General features: G+C 34.1%; 1 protein-coding gene and 1 non-coding gene across 2 annotated transcripts in view; one reads left to right on the plus strand and one right to left on the minus strand.

Annotated features, from left to right (window-relative positions):
* LOC129225595 (uncharacterized) overlaps positions 1-24743 on the minus strand; it is a 102698-nt gene that overhangs the window by 4861 nt on the left and 73094 nt on the right. The gene's annotated exons all lie outside the window — the stretch shown is intronic.
* Trnaw-cca (transfer RNA tryptophan (anticodon CCA)) lies at positions 7763-7834 on the plus strand. The gene has a single exon. It is a non-coding gene; the product is annotated as a tRNA-Trp (tRNA).

Consider the following 24743-nt stretch of genomic DNA (forward strand, 5'->3'; position numbering starts at 1 on the left):
TTATCAAATCATGAAATTTGTTGAGTGTTTGCATTAACTTGGCAACCCACTTTATATTTTAAAAATTTCATTTTTTATGGAACATTTTTATTGTACTATCCCTTCTCAAAGGCACCCCGAGCTTAATTTTTTTTTTTTTTTTGCCGGAGTAGATTCTCCGTTTACCGGATAAAACTGCGTACTTTACCGAATGAAAAAATACGAGCATGCACACATACCTACATCTAACAACAAGTGGAGATATTAGACAATATTGGGAAAAAAAAACTTTAAGAAAAATTGCTACACAGGAATTGGTTTCAAATTTACCGAATCGTCATCGTCAGACAAAATATGTCGAATAAAGAACGTTTTTGGGAGGTAACAGCGACCTCCTTTGACCTTCCATAGGGATGCCCCTGTCCAAGGCCGTAGTCAGGATAGTGTTTCGGGGAGGGATATGGTCGGAGGCAAAGGTGGTTCCAGACATGTAATGGGGAAAAATACCGTTTAAAAATTATATTTATTGTGTTGTTTGCAAAAATTAAACTGAAATGTGATTTGAAAAATTAGTATCTAATCATTATTTTAATTAATTAATTACTTCGATAATTTAGTAACATATTTAGCCTGAACAAAATAAGAGTACTGCCTGCACTTATACGGTCTATAATACATGATACAGTAGAGTAAGAAATAAACAACGTTAAAGAAAAGCACAAATTCCCAGATTACTGCACTGTTAAAACCAGAAGTGCCACAGGGGTAAAGAATTTCACCCTAGGGTGAAAAAACGGTGACTCAGGGTGCAACGGAGGCTAGGAAGTGTCGTCAAGGTGCTTTTGGTTCCTCAGTAGGTGAACGACGTTAGTAAAAGTGCTAAAAAGACCATTCAGAGAGCGACTCCTTGCGCATGCGCTCTGACTTATCGTCCAACGACAACTTCAGTTTGAATGGAGAACGAAAGAAGTTGCAACGAAATTTACTTTCGCATTGAATGAAGTACAAAACTGAAAATTTCGTGGATTAATCTTCGAAATCTCGCGTAAGTAAAGGCATTTGATCATACTGTAGCTCTTAGAGCTTTCGAACATATTTAAAGTGTTTAAAGTATGTTGACAACTGCTTATTGTTCCGTTTACCTTATTAAACATTTAATGTCTTGTTATTTATGTCCTGCAAAACTGTTACCTAAAACTATCTATCAGTACTATCTTGAAGACACCAAAGATCATACTGTAGCTCTTAGAGCTTTCGAACATATTTAAAGTGTTTAAAGTATGTTGACAACTGCTTATTGTTCCGTTTACCTTATTAAACATTTAATGTCTTGTTATTTATGTCCTGCAAAACTGTTACCTAAAACTATCTATCAGTACTATCTTGAACAACAACATTAAAAACTAGTATGTTGTGGTCATCACGAAACTTTCTTCTATATTTTTCTTTTTTTTTTTTTCTGATCCCTCCCCATGCTTGACGAGGAAGTAATATTCCCAACAAAAACAAAATTACACATGCAAAAACTTGACGACCATCCCAATATCTGAATTATTGCAAAAGCAAAGCAAAGAGCGAAAATTGAAAGTTATTTTAAAAGCCTTGCTTGAATTAATTACAATTATTTTACTTGTTAACAAACATAAGATGGCAACAGTTGAAAATTTTAAATCATTGAGATAATATTTCCTATCATTTCCATACAATTAAAATCACGAGAAATACGCAGACGACAATCTATTACGATTTATCTTTCTTATTGTTGCATTAATAAAAATATTTTTATTCGCAAAAAAAAAGAAAAGAAAGAACACTTCTTGGAACGATTGGCCTCAAAATTGAACCAAAGCCTGTTTACATATGGATTCACATATATTCCAACTCTCAACCAGAACGTAGCATTACTTCTTGAGATAGGGCACTCACAATGGAAAAAAAGAACGGGCCGATTGCGCTACCCCCCTTTTTAGCTGTTGACACCAAAATGAAATCAGCTCTTATACCCACTAAGGGCTACTTGCCGATAAATTTTTCTTTCATTCCGTTCATTATTTCTTGAGATACAGCAGTCACAATTGACGACAAAAAACGTTCTATAGCTCAACCCCCGTTTGAGTTATTGACACCAAAATTGAACCAGCACCTGTTCCTGTTAATGGCAACATATGGACCAAATTTTGTTTGATTCCGCCAGTTACTTCCTGAGGAATAGCAATCACGCGTAACTCAAAAAACGTCCCATTGCTCCACCCCCCTTGGAGGAATTCGCGCCAAAATCCAATGGGCACAAGTTCACATAGGAACACATATGTGTACCAAGTTTCGTTCGATTTCATGCGGTAGTTTTTGCTTAGAGCGGCCACAAAAAACCGGTCACACACAGACGTGACACACATACACACACATATACACACACACACACACACACAGACAGACAGACATTTTCCAAAAATAGTCGAAATGGACTCAGCACACCTCAAAACGTTCGAATCCGTCAAAATTCGAAATTCGAAAATTTGCACGATTCCAATACTTTCGTCTATATATTAGATATAGAAGAAAGTAAAATCGCGTGAAAAGAAATCTCTCTCATTCAGTGTTTGACTCATGAGTTTCACATCGTGTTTTGGTTAACGTATCTTTCTTAGGCATTATTGCATGAAGCGAATGTAGTTATCTACTCGTTACTTTCTTCTATATCTAATATATAGAAGAAAGTATTGGATTCGTGCAAATTTTCGAATTTCGAATTTTGACGGATTCGAACGTTTTGAGGTGTGCTGAGTCCATTTCGACCATTTTTGGAAAATGTCTGTCTGTCTGTGTGTGTGTGTGTATGTATGTATGTGTGTGTGTGTGTGTGTGTGTATGTATGTGTGTCACGTCTGTGTGTGACCAGTTTTTTGTGGCCGCTCTACAACAAAAACTACCGCATGAAATCGAACGAAATTTAGTACACATATGTGCCCCTATGTGAACTTGTGCCCATTAGTTTTTGGCGCGAATTCCTCCAAGGGGGGTGGAGCAATGGGACGTTTTTTGAGTTACGCGTGCTTGCTATTCCTCAGGAAGTAACTGGCGGAATCAAACAAAATTTGGTCCATATGTTGGTATTAACAGGAACAGGTGCTGATTCAATTTTGGTGTCAATAACTCAAACGGGGGTTGAGCTATAGAACGTTTTTTGTCGTCAATTGTGACTGCTTTATCTCAAGAAATAATGAACGGAATGAAAGAAAAATTTATCGGCAAGTAGCCCTTAGTGGGTATAAGAACTGATTTTATTTTTGTGTCAACAGCTAAAAAGGGGGTAGCGCAATCACCCGTTCTTTTTTTCCATTTTGAGTGCCCTATCTCAAGAAGTAATGCTACGTTCTGGTTGAAATTTGGAATATATGTGAATCCATATGTAAACAGGCTTTGGTTCTATTTTGACGCCGATCGCTCCAAGAGGTGTTGATTTTTTTTTTTTTTTTTTTTTGCGAATAAAAATATTTTTATTAATGCAACAATAAGAACTAGTATGTTGTGGCCATCACGAAACTTTCTTCTATATTTTTCTTTTTTTTTTTTTTTTCTGATCCCTCCCCATGCTTGACGAGGAAGCAATATTCCCAACAAAAACAAAATGACACATGCAAAAACTTGACGACTATCCCAATGTCTGAATTATTGCAAAAGCAAAGCAAAGAGCGAAAATTGAAAGTTATTTTAAAAGCCTTGCTTGAATGAATTACAAATATTTTATTTGTTAACAAACATAAGATGGCAACAGTTAAAAATTTTAAATCATTGAGATAATATTTCCTATCATTTCCATACAATTAAAATCACGAGAAATACGCAGACGACAATCTATTACGATTTATCTTTCTTATTGTTGCATTAATAAAAATATTTTTATTCGCAAAAAAAAAAAAAAAAAAAAAATCAACACCTCTTGGAGCGATCGGCGTCAAAATAGAACCAAAGCCTGTTTACATATGGATTCACATATATTCCAAATTTCAACCAGAACGTAGCATTACTTCTTGAGATAGGGCACTCAAAATGGAAAAAAAGAACGGGTGATTGCGCTACCTCCTTTTTAGCTGTTGACACAAAAATAAAATCAGTTCTTATACCCACTAAGGGCTACTTGCCGATAAATTTTTCTTTCATTCCGTTCATTATTTCTTGAGATACAGCAGTCACAATTGACGACAAAAAACGTTCTATAGCTCAACCCCCGTTTGAGTTATTGACACCAAAATTGAATCAGCACCTGTTCCTGTTAATACCAACATATGGACCAAATTTTGTTTGATTCCGCCAGTAACTTCCTGAGGAATAGCAAGCACGCGTAACTCGAAAAACGTCCCATTGCTCCACCCCCCTTGGAGGAATTCGCGCCAAAAACTAATGGGCACAAGTTCACATAGGGGCACATATGTGTACTAAATTTCGTTCGATTTCATGCGGTAGTTTTTGTTGTAGAGCGGCCACAAAAAACTGGTCACACACAGACGTGACACACATACATACACACACACACACACACACATACATACACACACACAGACAGACAGACATTTTCCAAAAATGGTCGAAATGGACTCAGCACACCTCAAAACGTTCGAATCCGTCAAAATTCGAAATTCGAAAATTTGCACGAATCCAATACTTTCTTCTATATATTAGATATAGAAGAAAGTAAAAATAAATCGTAATAGATTGTCGTCTGCGTATTTCTCGTGATTTTAATTGTATGGAAATGATAGGAAATATTATCTCAATGATTTAAAATTTTTAACTGTTGCCATCTTATGTTTGCTAACAAATAAAATATTTGTAATTCATTCAAGCAAGGCTTTAAAAATAACTTTCAATTTTCGCTCTTTGCTTTGTTCTTGCAATAATTCAGACATTGGGATGGTCGTCAAGTTTTCGCATGTGTAATTTTGTTTCTGTTGGGAATATTGCTTCCTCGTCAAGCATGGGGAGGGATCAGAAAAAAAAAAAAAATAAATAAAATATAGAAGAAAGTTTCGTGATGGCCACAACATACTAGTTTTTATTTTTACTTTCTTCTATATCTAATATATAGAAGAAAGTATTGGATTCGTGCAAATTTTCGAATTTCGAATTTTGACGGATTCGAACGTTTTGAGGTGTGCTGAGTCCATTTCGACCATTTTTGGAAAATGTCTGTCTGTCTGTGTGTGTGTGTGTGTATGTGTGTGTGTGTGTATGTATGTGTGTCACGTCTGTGTGTGACCAGTTTTTTGTGGCCGCTCTACAACAAAAACTACCGCATGAAATCGAACGAAATTTAGTACACATATGTGCCCCTATGTGAACTTGTGCCCATTAGTTTTTGGCGCGTATTCCTCCAAGGGGGGGTGGAGCAATGGGACGTTTTTCGAGTTACGCGTGCTTGCTATTCCTCAGGAAGTAACTGGCGGAATCAAACAAAATTTGGTCCATATGTTGGTATTAACAGGAACAGGTGCTGATTCAATTTTGGTGTCAATAACTCAAACGGGGGTTGAGCTATAGAACGTTTTTTGTCGTCAATTGTGACTGCTGTATCTCAAGAAATAATGAACGGAATGAAAGAAAAATTTATCGGCAAGTAACCCTTAGTGGGTATAAGAACTGATTTTATTTTTGTGTCAACAGCTAAAAAGGGGGTAGCGCAATCACCCGTTCTTTTTTTCCATTTTGAGTACCCTATCTCAAGAAGTAATGCTACGTTCTGGTTGAAATTTGGAATATATGTGAATCCATATGTAAACAGGCTTTGGTTCGATTTTGACGCCGATCGCTCCAAGAGGTGTTGATTTTTTTTTTTTTTTTTTTTTGCGAATAAAAATATTTTTATTAATGCAACAATAAGAAAGATAAATCGTAATAGATTGTCGTCTGCGTATTTCTCGTGATTTTAATTGTATGGAAATGATAGGAAATATTATCTCAATGATTTAAAATTTTTAACTGTTGCCATCTTATGTTTGTTAATAAATAAAATATTTGTAATTAATTCAAGTTAAGCTTTTAAAGTAACTTTCAATTTTCGCTCTTTGTTTTGTTTTTACAATAATTCAGACATTGGGATGGTCGTCAAGTTTTTGCATGTGTAATTTTGTTTTTGTTAGGAATATTGCTTCCTCGTCAAGCATGGGGAGGGATCAGAAAAAGGATAAATATAGAAGAAAGTTTCGTGATGGCCACAACATACTAGTTAATCTGACGGAAAACTTGACATTGGAAAGAGCCTTTTAAATTAGTATTTATCTTGTACGCATAAGGATACTCAAATATCGAATCTTATAATAAGTATTGATATGTTAGACTCGATTAAAAGTTTAAACGTTAATGAAACGCTTTTATTTTCCCATGATTCTAATCTAATGTTACCTAATATTTCTGGTTGTTCCGGCAAATGATTGATAAATACCTTCCCTGTTCATTTTCAGTACGGATCATGCAGTAAAAGTTGTCAACAATATATTAATTACTGAGCAGTCCAAGTGTGAATGTAAGAAAGTTAGTGCATGGACAGACAAATTAAATTCATGAACACTTCTAATCTATGTTCGAAATTTGAAATGTGATCAAATGCCTTCGTATATATAAATAAAATAAATAAAACACAATTGTATTTAAAAACTCACACAACACGGGGGGGGGGGGGATCTCTATAGGAAGCAATAAAGGTGCCTTTTTTCTCACCTAGGGTACCATCTTTCACCTACGGTGCACGTTGGGTGAAGGGAGCCAGTTTTTCACCTTGCTAAGGGTGCAATTTCCGCTCTCTTTTGGGAGCCGTTGGTGAACAAGCGTTTCACCCATGAAGGTTGCCAAACGCAACCTGTAGTTTTAACAGTGTGCGTGTTTCGGCGTTACAGGGAACGGCTTTTTCAATGCAAAAAAGTAATAAGCTTATGGATGTTATTTATCTTACATGATACAGTGTTTATTACATGTAATTTACAATCGGAAATGCACGCAACAGGGGCCTTTAGAATAACTTTCGGGCAAGTAAGTGAAAATAGTCACTATTGAAAAGCAATCTACTATTGCCACCTGGAAAAAAAAATTAAAGGCTACAAACGCATTAACTAGCATAATTCATTAAAATCTACAAAATTACAAATTTAATCAAAAGTATGATTGGATTAAAAATGGTAGTTTTGATCATGTAAATCTGTTGAGTCTTGTTGAAGTATATGTAACAAAGAATGTTTTTAAAATGTTATTTTGTAATAAAAGTCATTAACATTCTGTGAGAGAACCAAAATGTAAAAAAGTTTGGAGGGTTTGATTTTTTTTTTTAAACTGTTTATGTGGGTGTGGAAGGGTGAGACGGAGAAAGGGTCTGACTGAAAGAAGATTTGTATAACTAGAGTCCCTAGGGTCTCTATGTATAACAAGATCAATTGAAGGAGGAGTAAAGGTAAGAATTTTGATCAGATAGTCTTTGTTTCTTTATTTTTTGGAGACAGGTTAAAATTTTGGGGGAAGATTTGTCCCGACGTTCCCCTCCCTCTCTACGACCCTGCCCCGTCCCCTCACTACGCCTCTGATTACCCATAAAATTGGTCCGCTCTTATAACTGGTGTTCATGGAATGGATTCGCAACAGTACACATGGGGCTTTCCCGCAATACACTGATTCTTTGCCTTAGAAACGTCACTCTCCTTCTCTCCACAGTTATTTCTCGTGAATCCATTCCGGGATGTCTCCGGAAAAAGAAATCGATATTAATGCTTACGTAGCAAAATATCCGGGAAATTACTGTGGCCCGGTGGCGCAACGGTAGCGCATCTGACTCCAGATCAGAAGGCTGCGTGTTCAAATCACGTCCGGGTCAGGCTGTTTTTTTACATTTTTCTAGTTCTAATACAGGGAAATCCCATTACAACGAATACCTATACAACGAAATATTCGTTTCAACGAGATAAATTTTTAGTCCCGATTGAAACTTCAATGCATTGATATTACCACGAAATTCCCGTTACTTACAACGAACAAACTTTGCGGGCTTTGAAGTTTGTTGTAACGGGATTTCACTGTTAAGAAAATATTGAATTCTTGAAAATTTCCGAATTTTGACGGATTTGCACGTTTTGAGGTGCGTTGAGTCCATTTCGATCATTTTTGGAAAATGCCTTTCTGTCAGTGGAGGCCCTACGTCTTGCGGGGGACCTGGGCTAAAAAAAAAATTGACAAAAAAAAAAGTATTAGTAATTATTTACTTATTCGTAAAAAATAGTTACTTATGCAAGGAATTAAATTGAACTCCTTTTAGTGCACCGATTTTCTGCAGTTGAAAATACTATTTCTGAATTTTTGGTGGTATACTACTGTGGTACTGCGCGTTTCTTTTCAAGTGTGTGGAGTTTTTTTTATTATTATTTTTTTTTAAAATTAATACACCCTGTTATAATTGCCCTTCAAGAAACTATTCTTTTCAAATATTAACATCATCTTCACCAACTTTTCTTGGTAAGGAAAGGCCTATGTTTGTGTTTTATTAACGCTTTGGTTTGAAATTGATGATGACCTTTACTAAACTTGATCTTTTTTTTTTTTTTAGTTTCTCTTTTTCGTTTTCGTTTTCTTTTCAAAAAATTTCGCAGTTATATAAATATCTGAAAATATGTTTCAGGTGATTATGTCTTTCCTCTATGTAAATTTTTAAGGTACTATATAATTGTTAAGTGTTATTTCGCCAAGTATACCGCTCAATAGCGAGACATTACAGCACATAGATCCCGATGACAACAAATTAATTACCCTTTCTTATGCTACCAAGAAAAGACTTTTCTCAAAATTCAGTACAGTTGAGTCAAATGGTAAAAAGCATATGTCATAAAATATTGTTGCAACTGATGGTTGGAATACATTATTCATAGCATAAATACATTCGTAATTGAAATTAACTTTTACAAAAGGACAAGTGAGCAATCAAGAACATTTAAAAAATCGATATTAATATCGATTGCGCTTTCTTCCCGTTTTAAAAGCTTTTGTGGAACACAATAGATTGGCAAAATTCTGTTTTGTTGATGTACGCGTTAGTTTTAGAATTACTTTTAGTCTAATTACTTAAATACTTTTCTGAAATTTTCAGAACATAATTCATTAATACATGCGAATTCATCTAACTAACAATCGTCAGGCCATGTCAACGTGGAAAGATCACGCCTGATGCTGGTTAACACAGAAAATTGACTAAAGTTTTGGAATTTAAAAAAAAATCCCAAAGAGGTCTAAATTTAAATTTTGAGTCGGAAAATTGCTCTTTTCTACACATTGACGGAAAATTTGACCCTTTTTTAAAAACCTGATTGCTGAAAATGCGTCACTTGACAGAACTTTTTCTTTTGAGGTAGCCCGTGCAACGCCGGGCAATGCAGCTACAGTCATAGTTATTTGTGAAAAAATGAGTGAAAACCTTTTTATGTATTCAAAAAGAATAATGGGTTTGTTTTCAGAATTAAAATGAATGCAAGGGCTGTTGTTGCTGTTGCTGTTCTTTCTGTTGTTGTTGTTGCTGCAGCTGCTGCTGTTGTTGTTACTATCGCCACTTTCAAAAATGTTAAAGCACAGGTTTCCTCTTTTTAACTAAATATAAATTACGGGAACTAAAATTAAAAATTTAGAGTTTCGTCACTTCATTCACGCCCCTCACCACTATCACCACTCCCGCCTAGAACTTACTGTATTCGCGAAACTCGTTCCGTTTAATACACCGCCAGCTCAGTCATTTCCAGTCGTTCGATATGCAGGCCGAAGCTTAAAGATTAGGGCTGAGATGTTGTTGACCTAAGAATTCTTTAAAAATGCCCTTAAAAATAATTTTAAGAAATACATACAATAATAATCAGTTGGAAAGAGAGAACTTAGATATACGCATTCTTTCCTATTGATTTAAAAAGATAACTCCTTGACATTTTTGTGATAATTTCATGATGAATGAATTTATTTTTACCATTGGAATGAAACATAATAATAATAACAATGGAAAAATATATCATCATCATTAAAAAAAAATAAATAAAAAATAAAAATCAATACATATATATTTTACTCAAATCGTCACTTTCAGAATTTAGAACACAAGAGTTTCCTCTTTTCAATCATTAATTCAAAAGTACGGGAAACTGAAGTTATAAATTTAGGATTTCTCTACTAAATGATTATTTCCGTCGACGCCAACAATGGCGAGTACAATGGAAATTTCTATCATCGAGCAATTTTCAATACTGATTATGTGTTTCATTGCTTTGTGATGTGTATATTTTATTTATTTCCTTTTTTACGTTACTATTAACAAAAATAAAATGTGTATTATTTTGTACTGCCTGATCGATTTTTTCATGCATTATCTAAATTTAAAAAAATCGATTTCATTCAAAAGCAAAGCTTATACGTAGTGGCATCACTACGGAGGGGGGGGGGGGGGTCGCTCCGGGTGTCACCCGACTGGGGGTGACATCCAAAATAGAATTGCAAGTTTTTGAAAAATATGAACCGAAAATGCATTTTTAGGACGACAAATTCAAACATTTTCCGGGGGTGAAACTTCCGGAGCCCCCTATTTTCCACCCCACATCATAGTGTGAATACTATACTCAGGATTAGGTTCATATTGTCAATATTATAAGACCAAGTAGTGACATCTTATACCAAAAACTGATACCCATTACCTTTCCGTGTTTGAAATAATCACGGGGCTATCAATTTCATACACCCCCTTACTTTTTGACCTCTCGACGGACATAAGCATCTAAGGCAAGTCATATAAAAAGCATTTATAGTTTTATTTGTATTTTGTACATTATCCCACTTAAAATTTTGTTGCAACACAAATGTAGATTTTTTTTTTTTTTTTTTTGAAAATTCTACGAATTTTATGTTTACGTAGATTATTAAAACCTTTTTTTTCTTTGCGTTTTTGTGTGTGTGTGGGGGGGGGGGGTCACATCACAAATTACCACCCCGAGTCTCACAAATGCTAGGTGCGCCATTGAGTATACGTTACACCCTTTTGTAAACTAATGGAATCAAGCCAATTTTTTTTTTACAAAATCACCTTTATTTACATCATTAAACTATGAAATCAAAATCACCACGTGATATTCCACCCCCCTTTTTTGCACCATTTGCACTCTACTATGCATAGAGTCAACTAGAGGTGCACTTTTCTTTGAATTCTTGATCTCTAAACATTGTTTTTAACAAAGCACAAATCATTTTTTTCTTTTGTTGTGCATTCAGATTTTCACTCAATGTCACAATGGCCTGCCTCTTCCATAGAAAAATATCCACGGCTAACAAAAAAAGATAAAAAAGTGACTGGATTGAGAAAAAACAGCAAAAATATGTAGACATTTATTGCACTTAAACAGAACACAATATTTACGACAAAAAACGCGAGGTTATAGAGCGTAATCAACTGGTAGGCTAAACAGCTGTTATAACCAAAGATGAACAGCCTAAAAAATTCGAAAATTAAAAGTTCCTAACTTGATTCAATTAATTCGCATAAGGGTGTATTTTCCGAAACGAGCCAGAAGATCCGCCTTATACTCTCCCATACACTGTAGAAGATAATAGTAGTAAAATCTAAGTAAACAATAAAATCACTATTGCAAGAACGCTTGTTACTTGTTGAATAAGAAGTCAAGCGCACAATAAATGCCAATAATTATGCGTTGTGCAATCCGTAACAATCACTTAAGCAACAATAAACATCAGTTGAAGGTTGGAGTTATGAAATCGAAGATCAAGTCATGGGGGAAAAAAGTTTCTTTGTATGAATACCATCTATTTTCTTAGCCAAACGATTGTTCAAAATGTTATATGTAAGAAATGAAGTGCGTAGCTTTCTATTGAGAAAAAAAATAGACAAACTTAAAAAGTAAGAAGCAAAGAAAGTTGCCACCAACTGTAGCAACGAATCGTGAATAAAGATGTAGGAAATAGTTAAACAGAACATTGCCAAAACTTTTGAATACAGTTGTGGATCGTTAACTGCGAACACTTGTCAGTTTTTCTGAACCCATGATTTTTTTGGCTTAGAATTGTGTATGTCTGAACACCCCCCCCCCCTTAAGCTTCCTTATCCGTTACAGTCAGAGAATGGAGAAAAAGTTATGAAAGAAGCCTTAGTGCCTCTTAAAAATATCACTAAAAACAATAACGAAAAAGAAAAAAAAAATCAAATTTTAACAAATAAGTTAAATAAATAACGAAAATACAGTAGAACCTCTCAATAAGGGACACTAAAGGGACCAGACATTTTGTCCCTCAAATAGAGGTGTCCCTTATTCGGAGGTGGATGAATTGATGCATGCTGTGTACTAAGTAGTGTAATATTACAATAAGTATTTACTATTAACACTTAAGATTAAATACCGAAAATGTCTCATTATGTTAAATAAAAATTCATAAGTATTCAAATTTCTAATTTTATATTATTTTATTAATTAAAATTTAATCAAAAATTTTGTAATAGCAACGTTTTTGCAGCATACATAAATAATTTTGAAGTAATTCATTACATGTATTTGCTTTATCTTACTAATAATATTATATATGCGAAAGTTTGTCTGTATGGATGTATGGATGTTTGTTACTCTTTCACGCAAAAACTACTGAACGGATTTTGATGAAACTTTACAATAATATAGCTTATGCATCAGAATAACACATAGGGTAGTTTTCGTCCCGTTATGGGGGGCAAAACCCCCTTAGGGGGGCAATAAAACACAATTTTTTGTATAAATTCTCTAATGTTGGGATGAAAAAATACTTGCACATATTTACATTATATGTCCATCGAAAGCTCTGATTTTTCTGCTGAAGATGGCACCTGTTCGAAATTTCTAAGTAGAATAAAAAACGAGTTATGAGCTTTTTAGATCCATGTTCGAAGGCTTTCCTCAACTCAATACAGTATTTAGTGTATCATCTCAACTCCCTGTCGATAGCGACAATTGTTGTATTGTTGACTTTCTTTGCTTTTCGTGATTGTTCAAGGCTTTTCTCAAGTCAAATCTTGAAGTAAGATTTTTGCACAAGATTGGCAAATAATACATGATTTGGCTGATGATTTTCCATTTAAACGGAACTTTAATGTAATTAATGGTTTTTATTATTATTTATGCTGATTGAACACTTACTCATTATCCAAACAACCAGCAGATCGCCAAAATATTTGCAGAAAGATTTCCGTAGCTGATGCATTTTGCAGTTTTTTCAACGTTGCTGTTTTTGAAGCCGAAGACTACGTCATAATGTTTCTCAGCTTTCACCATGTAAACAAAATATCGCCAATCAAAGAATTTTCAAGAGACTTTTTTTACTGTGTTAATTAATCCAGCAACTAAATTAGGCAAATCCATAAACAGCACAAAAACTTCCATTAATTTTCCTTTTTGCACAATTTCAAACAATCACCAAATTTTATTACTTATTTTGGTAACATTTCGGATGAAACTGTTTAGCGCCATTTTATGGTGACCAAAAATATCTCAGCATCTGGCGACGATATCTCTGTAACGAAAATTAATATCATAACGTTTTACAAAGTAAGGAAAGAATGGGAGAGCATCATCGAAGGTACCCCAAAACAACTTTCGCAAATTCGGTAAAATCGCGCCAAGAGCCCACAATGATTGAAATTTCCCGAAATAACTAAAGCAAGAATAAGGGGATTACGAGCGCAGCTACTTTTTTAAATCACTTCGTACTTCATTAGCCATACAGAGAAGTTTTAGACTCCATGTTAAAAAAAAAGTATCAACAGATTAATCTTTTTAAACATGAGAAGATTAATTTCATGTTTTGTAAATTTGTATATGCGTAAATATAGTGCTTTCGTTTCTAAATCAATACTACTTTGTTCTTTATACTTATTGCTATTTTAGTTTTATGGGTAAGGAAGAAACTCGATTTTTAATCACGTCAAAAAGATGTGTTTTAAATTCTTTCACTTAAAACAGAAAACAAAAGCAAGTAACGATTTTTTCTAATAATTATTACTGACCCAGGCAACGCCGGGTATTTTTGCTAGTGTTATATAATTTACAATGTAATACTATGTTAATTACAATTAATGTTCAATTTTTTTAAGTTTTATATACAAAGCTAATTAGTTGCTGTGCACTCTTCGTCGGCACTGAACCTAATTGAATAAATTGTTGAGAGGGCAAATTATGCATGTTAATTTCAGCAAGTTTGTTTTACAATACATTAATTGTTTCCTTCACATATGTTTATGTAAAACGTGCCTCAATTAATTTTTAGAGGAAAATTGAAACTTGAATTCCAGTAAATTCACCATTTCTTATGTGCTTATGCATTATTTCTTGTTTTTTTTTTTTTTTTCTGTGACTGTCCCTTAAACAGAGTGTCCTTAATTAGAGGTAAATACATGGAAGTCCCTATTCAAAGGGACTGGGATCAGAAAAAATGTCCCTTAAATAGAGGTGTCCCTTATTCGGAGGTATCCCTTAATGGAGGTTCTACTGTAATTAAAAATTGGAAGGTTGGGTTTTGAGATAGGGAATGTGTCTGCCTGTTCCCCCTCCCCCCATCCAATATTTTTTGACTGAATGATTCGATATGAAGAAACTTTTCTTTTGCTTGAAAGATCTCGACGAGAACACCTCATTCCTATGTAAAATTTTTTTTTTATTATTGTCGACGAGGAAATTTAAGGCTTGCTTCAAATAAACTTTGCTGTAAAAACCTCTTGATTAAGTACACGTATAGAAACGATTTTTTTTATTTAGCTATTTTAAGGGTCTTTTTGAGCAATTCTAAAATTTTTAACATTGACGCCTACGGGAGAAGGTATCAAAATATTGAAAAGCTTGGGCAAATTCTGAATCTTTCAAATTTCAGTTGAAAGAAATAGGAAAAAAAAAAATTCTAATAAAAATCGAACTATCATCTGTCGTACATTAAACACTGAGACAAGTCAGAGATAAATATGACTGAATCGAAATGTATGAATTCGAAGCGCAAATATTTTTAGGGCTGTGGAGTCGGACTCTTACTCCAAGAATTTTAGGGCTTACGACTCCCACTTTTGCATTGCAAAATCAGTCCAATTCTTGGAATTTTAAACCATCGACTCCCAACTCCGACTCCTTACCCAGAATCAGTCTGACTCCGACTCCACAGCCTGACAGAAGCAGACTCGGAGGGGAAAATGAGCGGTTTCGACTCTTGGAATTTTAAACCTCCTATTCCGTAGCCCTGGGTTTTATTGCGAAATAATGATTGTTGAGGTAATTTGCTCTTATTTTCATTCTTAAGTTATAATTCATTTAGTTTATTTTTGGTAACGGGAAATAAAAGGAAATCTAAAGAATGTTACTTTTTAACAGAAAGAAGACACAGTTCAGATGATTTTATTTTTTACGATTTTTTTTAATTTAAGAGGACGTTTTATTATTTATTTTTTATAGAACACTTTTTTTTGGCAACGGGAAAAAACAAATCCAAAGGCTTTTTTTTTTTCAAAAGCCAAAAGAAATACTAGATGATTTATTTTGAAACAGTTTTTTTAATTTTACGTGCTTTTTATTTTTGCTTCTTCTCTTTATTTTGAAAGCGATTAATTAATTTTCTATTGAAAAAAAAAAGTACATAAGCTGCATAGTTCGAATGGTGCTACTACTTTATTTGTTCTCTTCTTTATTTGTTACGTATCTATTTCTTTAGGTGAGCGAGGCATATTTTGTTTCTAGAAATTAGCTTAAAATGTTAAAAAAGGTATGTTTGACATAATTTGCAGTCTTCGCTAATTAAGAGAATATTGATCAGATGCTAGACAGTCGATGATAGTTTACGAGAAAGTAGGTTAGTTTAGTTCTGGACGAAACTTCCTGTTGTATTCTATGAACTTGGTTCATACTTTGAATTCTGCTTGCTTGGATTCATGATATTTGGCATAGCATATGCTGTCTGAAACACTTTTTTTTCATACTTGAACAATATTTATTTCTTAGCCAAGTATTGTGTTGTTGTTACTTATACCCCTCGGGAATCCGAGCCCGAGTAGCAATGCTACTCCATTTTAAGACAGAGGTGTACGGGTTCGTTCAACCGAGCGCCTATTTCTAGATGGAAGTCCGATTTGGCTCAGACAACATGATAGACGGCAGCACCATCTGTGGACAGTTCGATAATTTAGAACCAGACCAGAAGCTGAATAACTTCTGGCCTAGCACCCCCAGGGGTATCGTTTCCCTTGGAGGACTTTGTAACCACGAGCATATTTAGCGTCCCCCAATCACCCTTAGTGAAGGGGGTGATCTTCGACCAGCTAGGATCGAACCAGAGACCCTCCGGTTACAAGTCCGATGCTTCACCAAACAGGCCACCACACGTCCCATGCCAAGTATTGTTTTAACGCCTAATTGAGACACTAAATTTATAGATTAATTTTAAGTTCAGACTATAACAATGCTTTATCTAATTTCTGAAATAAATATCCGTATCCATAAACTTGTAGTCTCTATGAACTGAATGGAAACCATTCTTGTACCTCGTTAAAAATGCCGCTCTACTGCTCAGAGAATTAGTGGTGACGGAGTAAATGAACATTTCAATCAATCAAAATAATAATATTTTCTCGTAATCAAACTTAAATCATTTGCTCAAATTTCATTGTATTCCTCATTAATATTTTTTTCTGATGTAACACTATCTACTATAGTTTTACTCTTCTTGACCTCTATCGTACCAGGAAAATGTTGCCTTGATCGCGAATTTTCTATTGATAAATATTTTTTCTCTATTAAAATTAAGTCCAAGTTTACTCTTTCAGAATGAAAATTATACTTGGCACTGCCAAATAGCATTTAACAACTTTTTTGCTTTTCTACACAAACAGTGTAATGGATGAAATCTTCACCCCGTTGTTTTTAGAGCAAATGTCGTATGGTGGACATGCTGTGAAACTCTGTTGGAACAATAACCTTAGGTATTGACAAAGGAGTGCCATCTTACTTCTTACTTTTACGACTTTCCTTTTTAGCCTGTACACATTTCCAACCAGAAAAGTTACAACAGTTTTTTTAATGTGGCGAAATGTAACATCCTAACAGGGAAGTCCTAATGGGAGGTGACGGGAGGTAACTGTGACCTCCCAAAAAGTTTTCTTACTCAGCAAGTTTTGTCTGACAATTCGGCAAACATGGAGACGATATTGCTTTTTTAAATTCCTAATGCAGTAATTTCTAAACTGTGGGCAGCGCCTCCGTAGGTGGCATAGAAGTATTGTAAGGGTGCACAAGATGTTACATAAATTCTTGGAAAGAAAAGAAAAAGATATAAATGAAGAACTAAAAGTCAAATCCGTATCGCAAAATAAGAATCGACAAAACGTCATCACTCGTTCGGATTTGATCGCCCACACTAAAAACAGCAATGTCTTTTTTAACGATTTCCACGATTTCAGAAGATTTGCGCTTAAAAATAAGTCAACCCAATAAATAAGTCAATAAGAATATCGCATTAATATTTCTCTAACGTTGCATTTTAAATAGCTAATTATCTATAATTTTGTTCAATTTGTTTACATTTAGTAAAAATACCAATACTTGAAATATAATAACCAACCATGTTTCGGTGAATAAATAAGTTTTATGTAGAAAGAGATATTGTTTTTCTACCTTTATGAATTCAGATAATCTTAATGACGAAAACTTAAGACGGGGTGGGGGGGGGGGGGGGGGGAGAGGTAGAGAGAGAACAATGTAAAAAATTTTGAAAATCACCGACCTCTTTTGATTATGTTTAGGTTTGTGCGCAATCTTCTATTTTGTCATTCAATAAAACTCGGACTTTCATTCGGTAAATCGAAAAATTCCCTCCCCCCATTCAATTTGGGGTGCCTCTGATACCTAAGATAGGGGTCGGCACTCGGGGGTAGGGGGCGAAGACAGAAGTCGTGGACTTTAAATTTCAGGAATTGAAGTCGGTCTTTTTGTACAAAACCTTGTCATTACCATCGAGTAAGAGTCGGAGTCGGTTTGGGTACAACTGGAATAAAGTTACACATAGCTAGTGGAAGGTTACGCCACGGTTCTGCGCAAGGTTACACCGGAATTTTCTGCATGCTTACAGAGAAATCGCTTGAGAGGTACATTAGCAAAAATTAAGCTTTAATCTGACTTTCTTGAACGGGTACTCAGTTTTATTTGTATGTAGACTTATACTTCAAGTTAACTATTCGAAGGTTTAAATTACCCAGATATATTAAATGATCAAGCAATAATTTCTTGACGTTTTAAATTAATACAGAAATAAATTAGTAGGTTACAATACTTAAAAATTCGTCATAAAAGTAGATTAAAACAAAATCATCCATTATTCCTTACAGTTCTTGCTTTTAATTATTCGTTCATGCTTTTAACCAATACACACCAATTATTTATTTATTTGAATAGACAAACAAGACATTTTTATTGCACTACTAGCTGTACCCAACGCGCGTTGCTACGCCAACAAAAAAAAATACATCATTATACTGATTTTCATGACAATCGGTTGAACGGGGCAGAAGTTGCTACTCTGCAGTGTCACCTGGTGGCGAGTGGCTTTAATGAGCATATTATGCACCTTCTCCGTAGAAAAATACATACATATAGCAATTTTCATAATAATCGGTCCAGGTATCAAGTGAAGCCGTGACTATACTCAAATCTTGTACTCACGCAGTTTGCAAGATCAATCAATCGCTAAAAATATCAAATAGAAAAAGTTTTAAATCCCCCCGTTGCATGAAAAGCCATAAAACAATAAAGAAAGAATTTATTTGTTCAAACTCAAGAAAAATGGCAACAGCTAACTTCTTATCAATGAGATCTTTCACGCGAATTAATTTCTGCAGCCGATAATTTTTATTCGTATTTATCCAATGGATTGTGACTTAAATTGGAATAAAAAAGGAACTATCGATCGGATTTTTTTCGAACTTTTCTATAAACATTCCCAGTACCAAAAATAACAAACGGTGAAAGTTTCAGCCAAATCTGCCGGGTAGTTTTTGAGTTCATGGATGACATACAGACAAACATTCATTTTTATATATATAGAAGAGAGGAAATAACCTGAGCGGTGTCCGAACCCACAACGCGAATCTCACAGGCGGGTCGCAAATCAAGAGCTTTAATTGCTCGACCACAAAGGCCGGTTTCATTTCGCTAATAACAGTTTACCTTCTCTGTGCCGATTCTGATCTTTACGCATGCGCTTTTAATTCTACTGTAACCATTGTGCAAGGTTCCTCCAATAATTTGAGTTTTAAAAACAATGCTACTACACGCTTCAGAATTCGTGCAACGTTACACCCATTAATGCTGGTAACCTTGCATTTTTTTACAGTACACTTCTGTGCATGGTAGGATAGGGCGAATCTACATATACATTTGTTTTCTTTTTCAATTTTCGGATTTACTCACTGTTGTAAACAATTATTTACAGATATGAGCAAGTTTCAGGGTTGAAAGTCGTCAAAAATCTTACTGAAATTACACATTTGAGTTCCTATTGTTTTCTCTATTTTTTGCACATAATTTGTATTTTTGCACACTGGAATTAGGTTTTTACAACTAGGTTTATTTTAATTAATTTTTTTATTTATATTAATCTGTTTTCTTAAAAACGTTTAACTATATGTTTTGCAACTGCGCAAAAGCAAAGTAGATTCTTTGGTTTCGCATTAAATGTATATTTCACAGTAAATAACCATTATATTATTTTCTAAAACTGTTCACGATGCATGTACATCTGTTTAAAAAAAAAATCGTAAAATTTTTAGAATTGACAAGTTTTTTGAGAGAAATAGAAGTTTTAATAGGTTCTAAAGTCTAAAAAAAATAAAAATGTAGAACATATTGTAAAACAATCAAGACAAACCCAGAGTTTTCTTGTTTCTTTACCGATTTCAATAGAAACAAAATTAAGAAAATTCTATGACCAGTAGGACTGGGCGATATCAGAATTTTAATACCACGATATATCACTCTCCAAATATCGATATTTTTGATTTATCGATACATTTTTGTAGGGAGGGGGGGGGGTGCAAAGGATCGAAAAACAACAAAAAACATTTTCAAAAGTAATAAATACAATTATTTCTCTAATCCAAAACTTTCCTGGAGGGGGGGGGGGGAGGGGGAGCACGGCGTGCAAATGGTATAGCTCAATGCATGACAAAAGTGCTTCGCAACGAAAAAGTTTTTCATATTCAATTCAGTATTTTGTTTAAATCTTTCAATTTGAGCAGTCTCAATAATTTGAATGTACTTTGAACTATATTTTGTATTGACGTCTTAAATAGTTTATTTTTAGTCATTTAATAGCTCTTGCTTTAAGACTTTTTACTTCTTAGTTGAGTAACATTAAGTAAAATACTAATAATAAATCTTTAAAGAATGCAGCTATAAATTTTGGAAACTATCACACTATACACCCATTAAGCCCACAGAACTATGAAATATACTTTTAATTTATATGTCACTAGCTGCATTACTCGAAGATGCACAGTCTACCTCGAAAATAAAAATTTCATCTAGTGACACACATACTTAAAATACACCACCAGCTCAGTTATTCCATCCAGGACTGCAATTTCGTGCTTTTTAGCACTCATCAGCCCGGAATAGGAATCACATGAGCTGGAGGCAGAAAAACCTCTTAAGGGAGCCAAGAGAGCCAAACAAACTGGTAGCTAAAGCAGAATTAGCACACCAGATGAGTGACCGCAGCAATGGTGTAGTTCAACTCAAAGATTGATGGCAAAGCATGGTATTTTGTAGTGAGTTACCGCCTTAAGCCAGGGCTAAGGCAGAAATACTTAAAATACACCATCAGCTCAAATATTCCATCCAAGGACTGCAGTTTCGTGCTTTTTAGCACTCATCAGCCCGGAATAGGAAAGTGACTGAGCTGGAGATGGAAAAACCTCTTAAGGAAGCCAAGAGTGCCAAACAAACTGGTGGCTAATGTCCTGGATGGAATAACTGAGCTGGTAGTGTACTTTAAGTATTTCTGCCTTAGCCTTGCTCTCTGTGAATGGCATTTCATCATTTGTGATGTAATGTGCAGAAGCGTAAACAATGAAAGCGAACCGTAAAAATAATTGTTAAACAATGTTAAAATTAATAAAAATTTTTAAAAAATGGTCAGGTCCTATGTTTTTTAACATGCTCTCCCAGAAAAAATACTTCTAAAATTTCGGAAACGACCCCATTCGAATTCAAAATGTCGAAATTCAAATTAATGCCTCGGGCTAGATGTATGCATGTGTGTGTGTGTGTTTTTTTCCTTTTTTTTTTTTTTTTTTTCAAATTGAGTTGTATTTATACCATTATGTCATCCTATAATTACTCAATAACCAATTCATCTCGTTTTATGGCTACGAGCATCATCCTCTTTGAAACAGGTTTTGATCACAGCATAACAGATGAAAAAAAACCAACCGAAAATATTTTTCTGACAGGTTGTTGACGGAAGCGAATGACAATTTGCAGACATTTTCTCACGCGTTGATGAGGATGGCTTTTATTGGTCCAGTTTTTATGTGTGGGTTATTAGTAGCCTAATTGCGGAACATTACTTCTTTTCTTATGGGAGAATTTCGAACTATCTCGCTTGTCTTCTGTTCGTTTATGTGAATATAATTGCATTTCCCAGCGCAGCGTCCCCCCCCCCTTTTTTTGCGAAAGTTCATAGCTATAATCTTCCTGATGCTGCTTTAATTGCGTAGAAATTTCTACAGATAATAAATCTATTTTTTTAGCTGTAGTTGAGAGTAATTGTACTAAATGGTGATGGGTTGCAAAATTTATTTTAAGATTTATGAACCCTCTAAGATCATAATAGCATTGAGGTATTTATCAACTAATTAAATTATAATAGGGGTTGATAAACTCAATCATTTACATTGATTATCTACTGAAGTTAGACTTTTCCTAGTGCAGCGTTTCTTGATTTCTTAGATCAGCGTTTCTTAAATTGTGTTACGCGGAACCCAGGGGTTCCATTGAGATCAATCAAGGTTTCCACGAAACTCTCATTCTTTGTTTTCTTTTCTTTTTAGAAATCTTGAAAAATCTATCAAAATAGTGAATTTTCAAAACTTAAACTTAAATTTTAAACTTTATAAAGTTTTGCTTCTGTCTGCAAAATTTTGTCTTCAAAGTTGTTTTTAAATTTTATTTTTGTTAATTTTTGGAGTTACGTTTTCACATCAAAAAATTTTGTTTGAAATAAGTTCACTTTGACTAAATAAAGCATTTCAAGAATGTTGCTTCAAATAATACTACTTACAAAAAAAAAAAAAAAAAAAAAAAAAAAAAAAAAACTGGCTATTTAAAAGGGTTCTACTGATTAAAAAAAATAAGAAACGCTTTCTCAGATTAGTAGAGCCCTTTTTAACCTCCAGTTTTTTCCTGGAACCCTTAGTTTTAGTTCGCCTATGATTTACAAATAATGTATGGTGACTTTCTCACCAATTGGCTTGTCCATATTACGGTTCCACGTTATGATAACTTGGTAATTTACTCGTCCATCTTATAATTTTGCTCGGGAAAATGTTCTTAAAATTGGAATAGTAAACGAACAAAATCGAATTTTCGAAAAATCGCTTCGCGGTGCACACCCCCCTGCTACAAACAAACTTTGTGCCAAATGTCATCAAAATCGGCCGAACCGTCTAGGCGCTATGCGCGTTAGAGACATCCAGACAGACAGATATCCAGATATACAGACAGATTTTCAGCTTTTTTATTAGTAACTAGTGGTACCCGCACGGCTTTGCCCGTAATAGAAAAATTAAAAGGTCTTTTGGTTCGTCTGTATATTTACAAATAATGTATGGTGAATTTTCTCGCCAATTGGCTTGTACCCATGTTACGGTTCCACGTTATGATAATTTCGTATCTCATCAATTGGCTTGTGCCCATGTTACGGTTCCACGTTATGATAATTTCGTAATTTACTCGTCCATCTTATGATATTTTTGTTCTTAAAATTGGAATAGAAAAAGAACCACATCGAATTCTCAAAAAATCGCTTCGAGGTGCACACCTCCATGCTACAAACTAACTTTGGGCCAAATTTCATGAAAATCGGAGGAACGGTCTAGGCGCTATGCTCGTCACAGAGATCCAGACATCCTACAGACATCCTCCGGACAGAGAGACTTTCAGCTTTATTATTAGTAAAGAAGATGATTTCGTAGTGATTATAATTATTCAGTTCATACTTACCAAAGTTCATATGTAGAATACTTATATAAGTAAATTCATTTTCTGTTACTTTATTTTTTACATTAGCGTACAAAAAATACAAATACAAATTTTCTACTAAAAACTTTTTATGTTATCCTAAGTACGTATGTACTTTGAAGAAAGAAATGTACAGTAAAAATGTGATTAATGTATAGGTACTTAATGTAACTATCATATTGAATCAATTTTATCCATCAGTTATTTGAATCTAAAGTGAGTAATGTGAATTCTAAGGAAAGGATGTCAGATGGCCGCTGCTGACTCATGCATATGGCCACTACAGAAAATCTCAGATTTTGGAGTGGCCACTATTGGATCAAATTTGAAGTTTGGGAAAAAAATGGATAAAAAATTGAAAAAATTGAAATTCTGGCATTTTTAGAAAATGGGACGATTTAGGAATAGTTAGTTGGGCTATAATATGTTCATTGAACTAAAAAAACTGGAATTAATGTTGTAGACCCACAGTTTGAAAAAGACATAAAATATGCTTAACTGTGGCCACTACTAGTGCATTACCTTATTTATTTTAATGATCTTATTAATTTTAATTATTATTTTTTCGTTTCGAAAGCTGTTAAAGAATTTTTTTTAATGGAAAGAAAGTGTATTAGCTGCTTTGTTTAAAAGGTGCTGCTATTTTATTTGTTCGTTTTTTGTTTTTTTTGTTTTTTTTTTTTTTTACGCATCTAATTTTTTTAGATGATTGAGGAATATTTCATTCCTAGAAATTAGTTTAAAATATTAAAAAAATATGTTTGAAACAATTTGCGATTTTAGCTATTTTTGAGAGTATTGGTCAGGTACTAGAAAGTAGTATGGGTATACGGGAAAGTAGGCTCGTAGTTCTAGACAGAACTTCTTGTTCATTTATTTATTCTAAATACGAAAAGTGATGAAATATTGTGGTACCTAGGCACGCTGTTTAACCCAAAGTTTGAAGATGGAAACAAAAAGCGAAAGTTTGTGACAATTTAAGAGAAGGTAAAGATTCTTGATACGCTTGGAACAACTAGAAAGTGGGTTGAATGTAGCACGACAATTAAGTCTTACATACGTATTATTAAAAGTCAAGAGAAGGCAATCCGTATTTAAGTCCAGACATTAGTCTTAATATGAAGCTCGCAGAGTTGTGTTTAAGCAAAATGCAAATAGTATGAAAATGGAATTTGCTCTTATATTGTAGATTATAGAAACTCTGAAAGATGGGTGTTACCAGATATGTAATTGTTATAAAAGTGAAAGTGGTGCTACCGTATTTTAAAAATATATTAGAATGACAATCAGTTTTGCACAGCATAAATCGTCATCTTCCTTTTTTTTAAATTATAAATGTTACTTATTATTCTATCTACTGTATAGTAAGTACTCTTACAGTGCAGTGCTTTTTTTACTACATACTGTACGTACCGTACTGTTTTATTTTTTCTCTCTCTCCCGTTGATCATTGATTTTGTG

The sequence above is a fragment of the Uloborus diversus genome, chromosome 7 (genome assembly GCF_026930045.1).
Source record: "Uloborus diversus isolate 005 chromosome 7, Udiv.v.3.1, whole genome shotgun sequence".
Lineage (NCBI taxonomy): Eukaryota > Metazoa > Arthropoda > Arachnida > Araneae > Uloboridae > Uloborus > Uloborus diversus.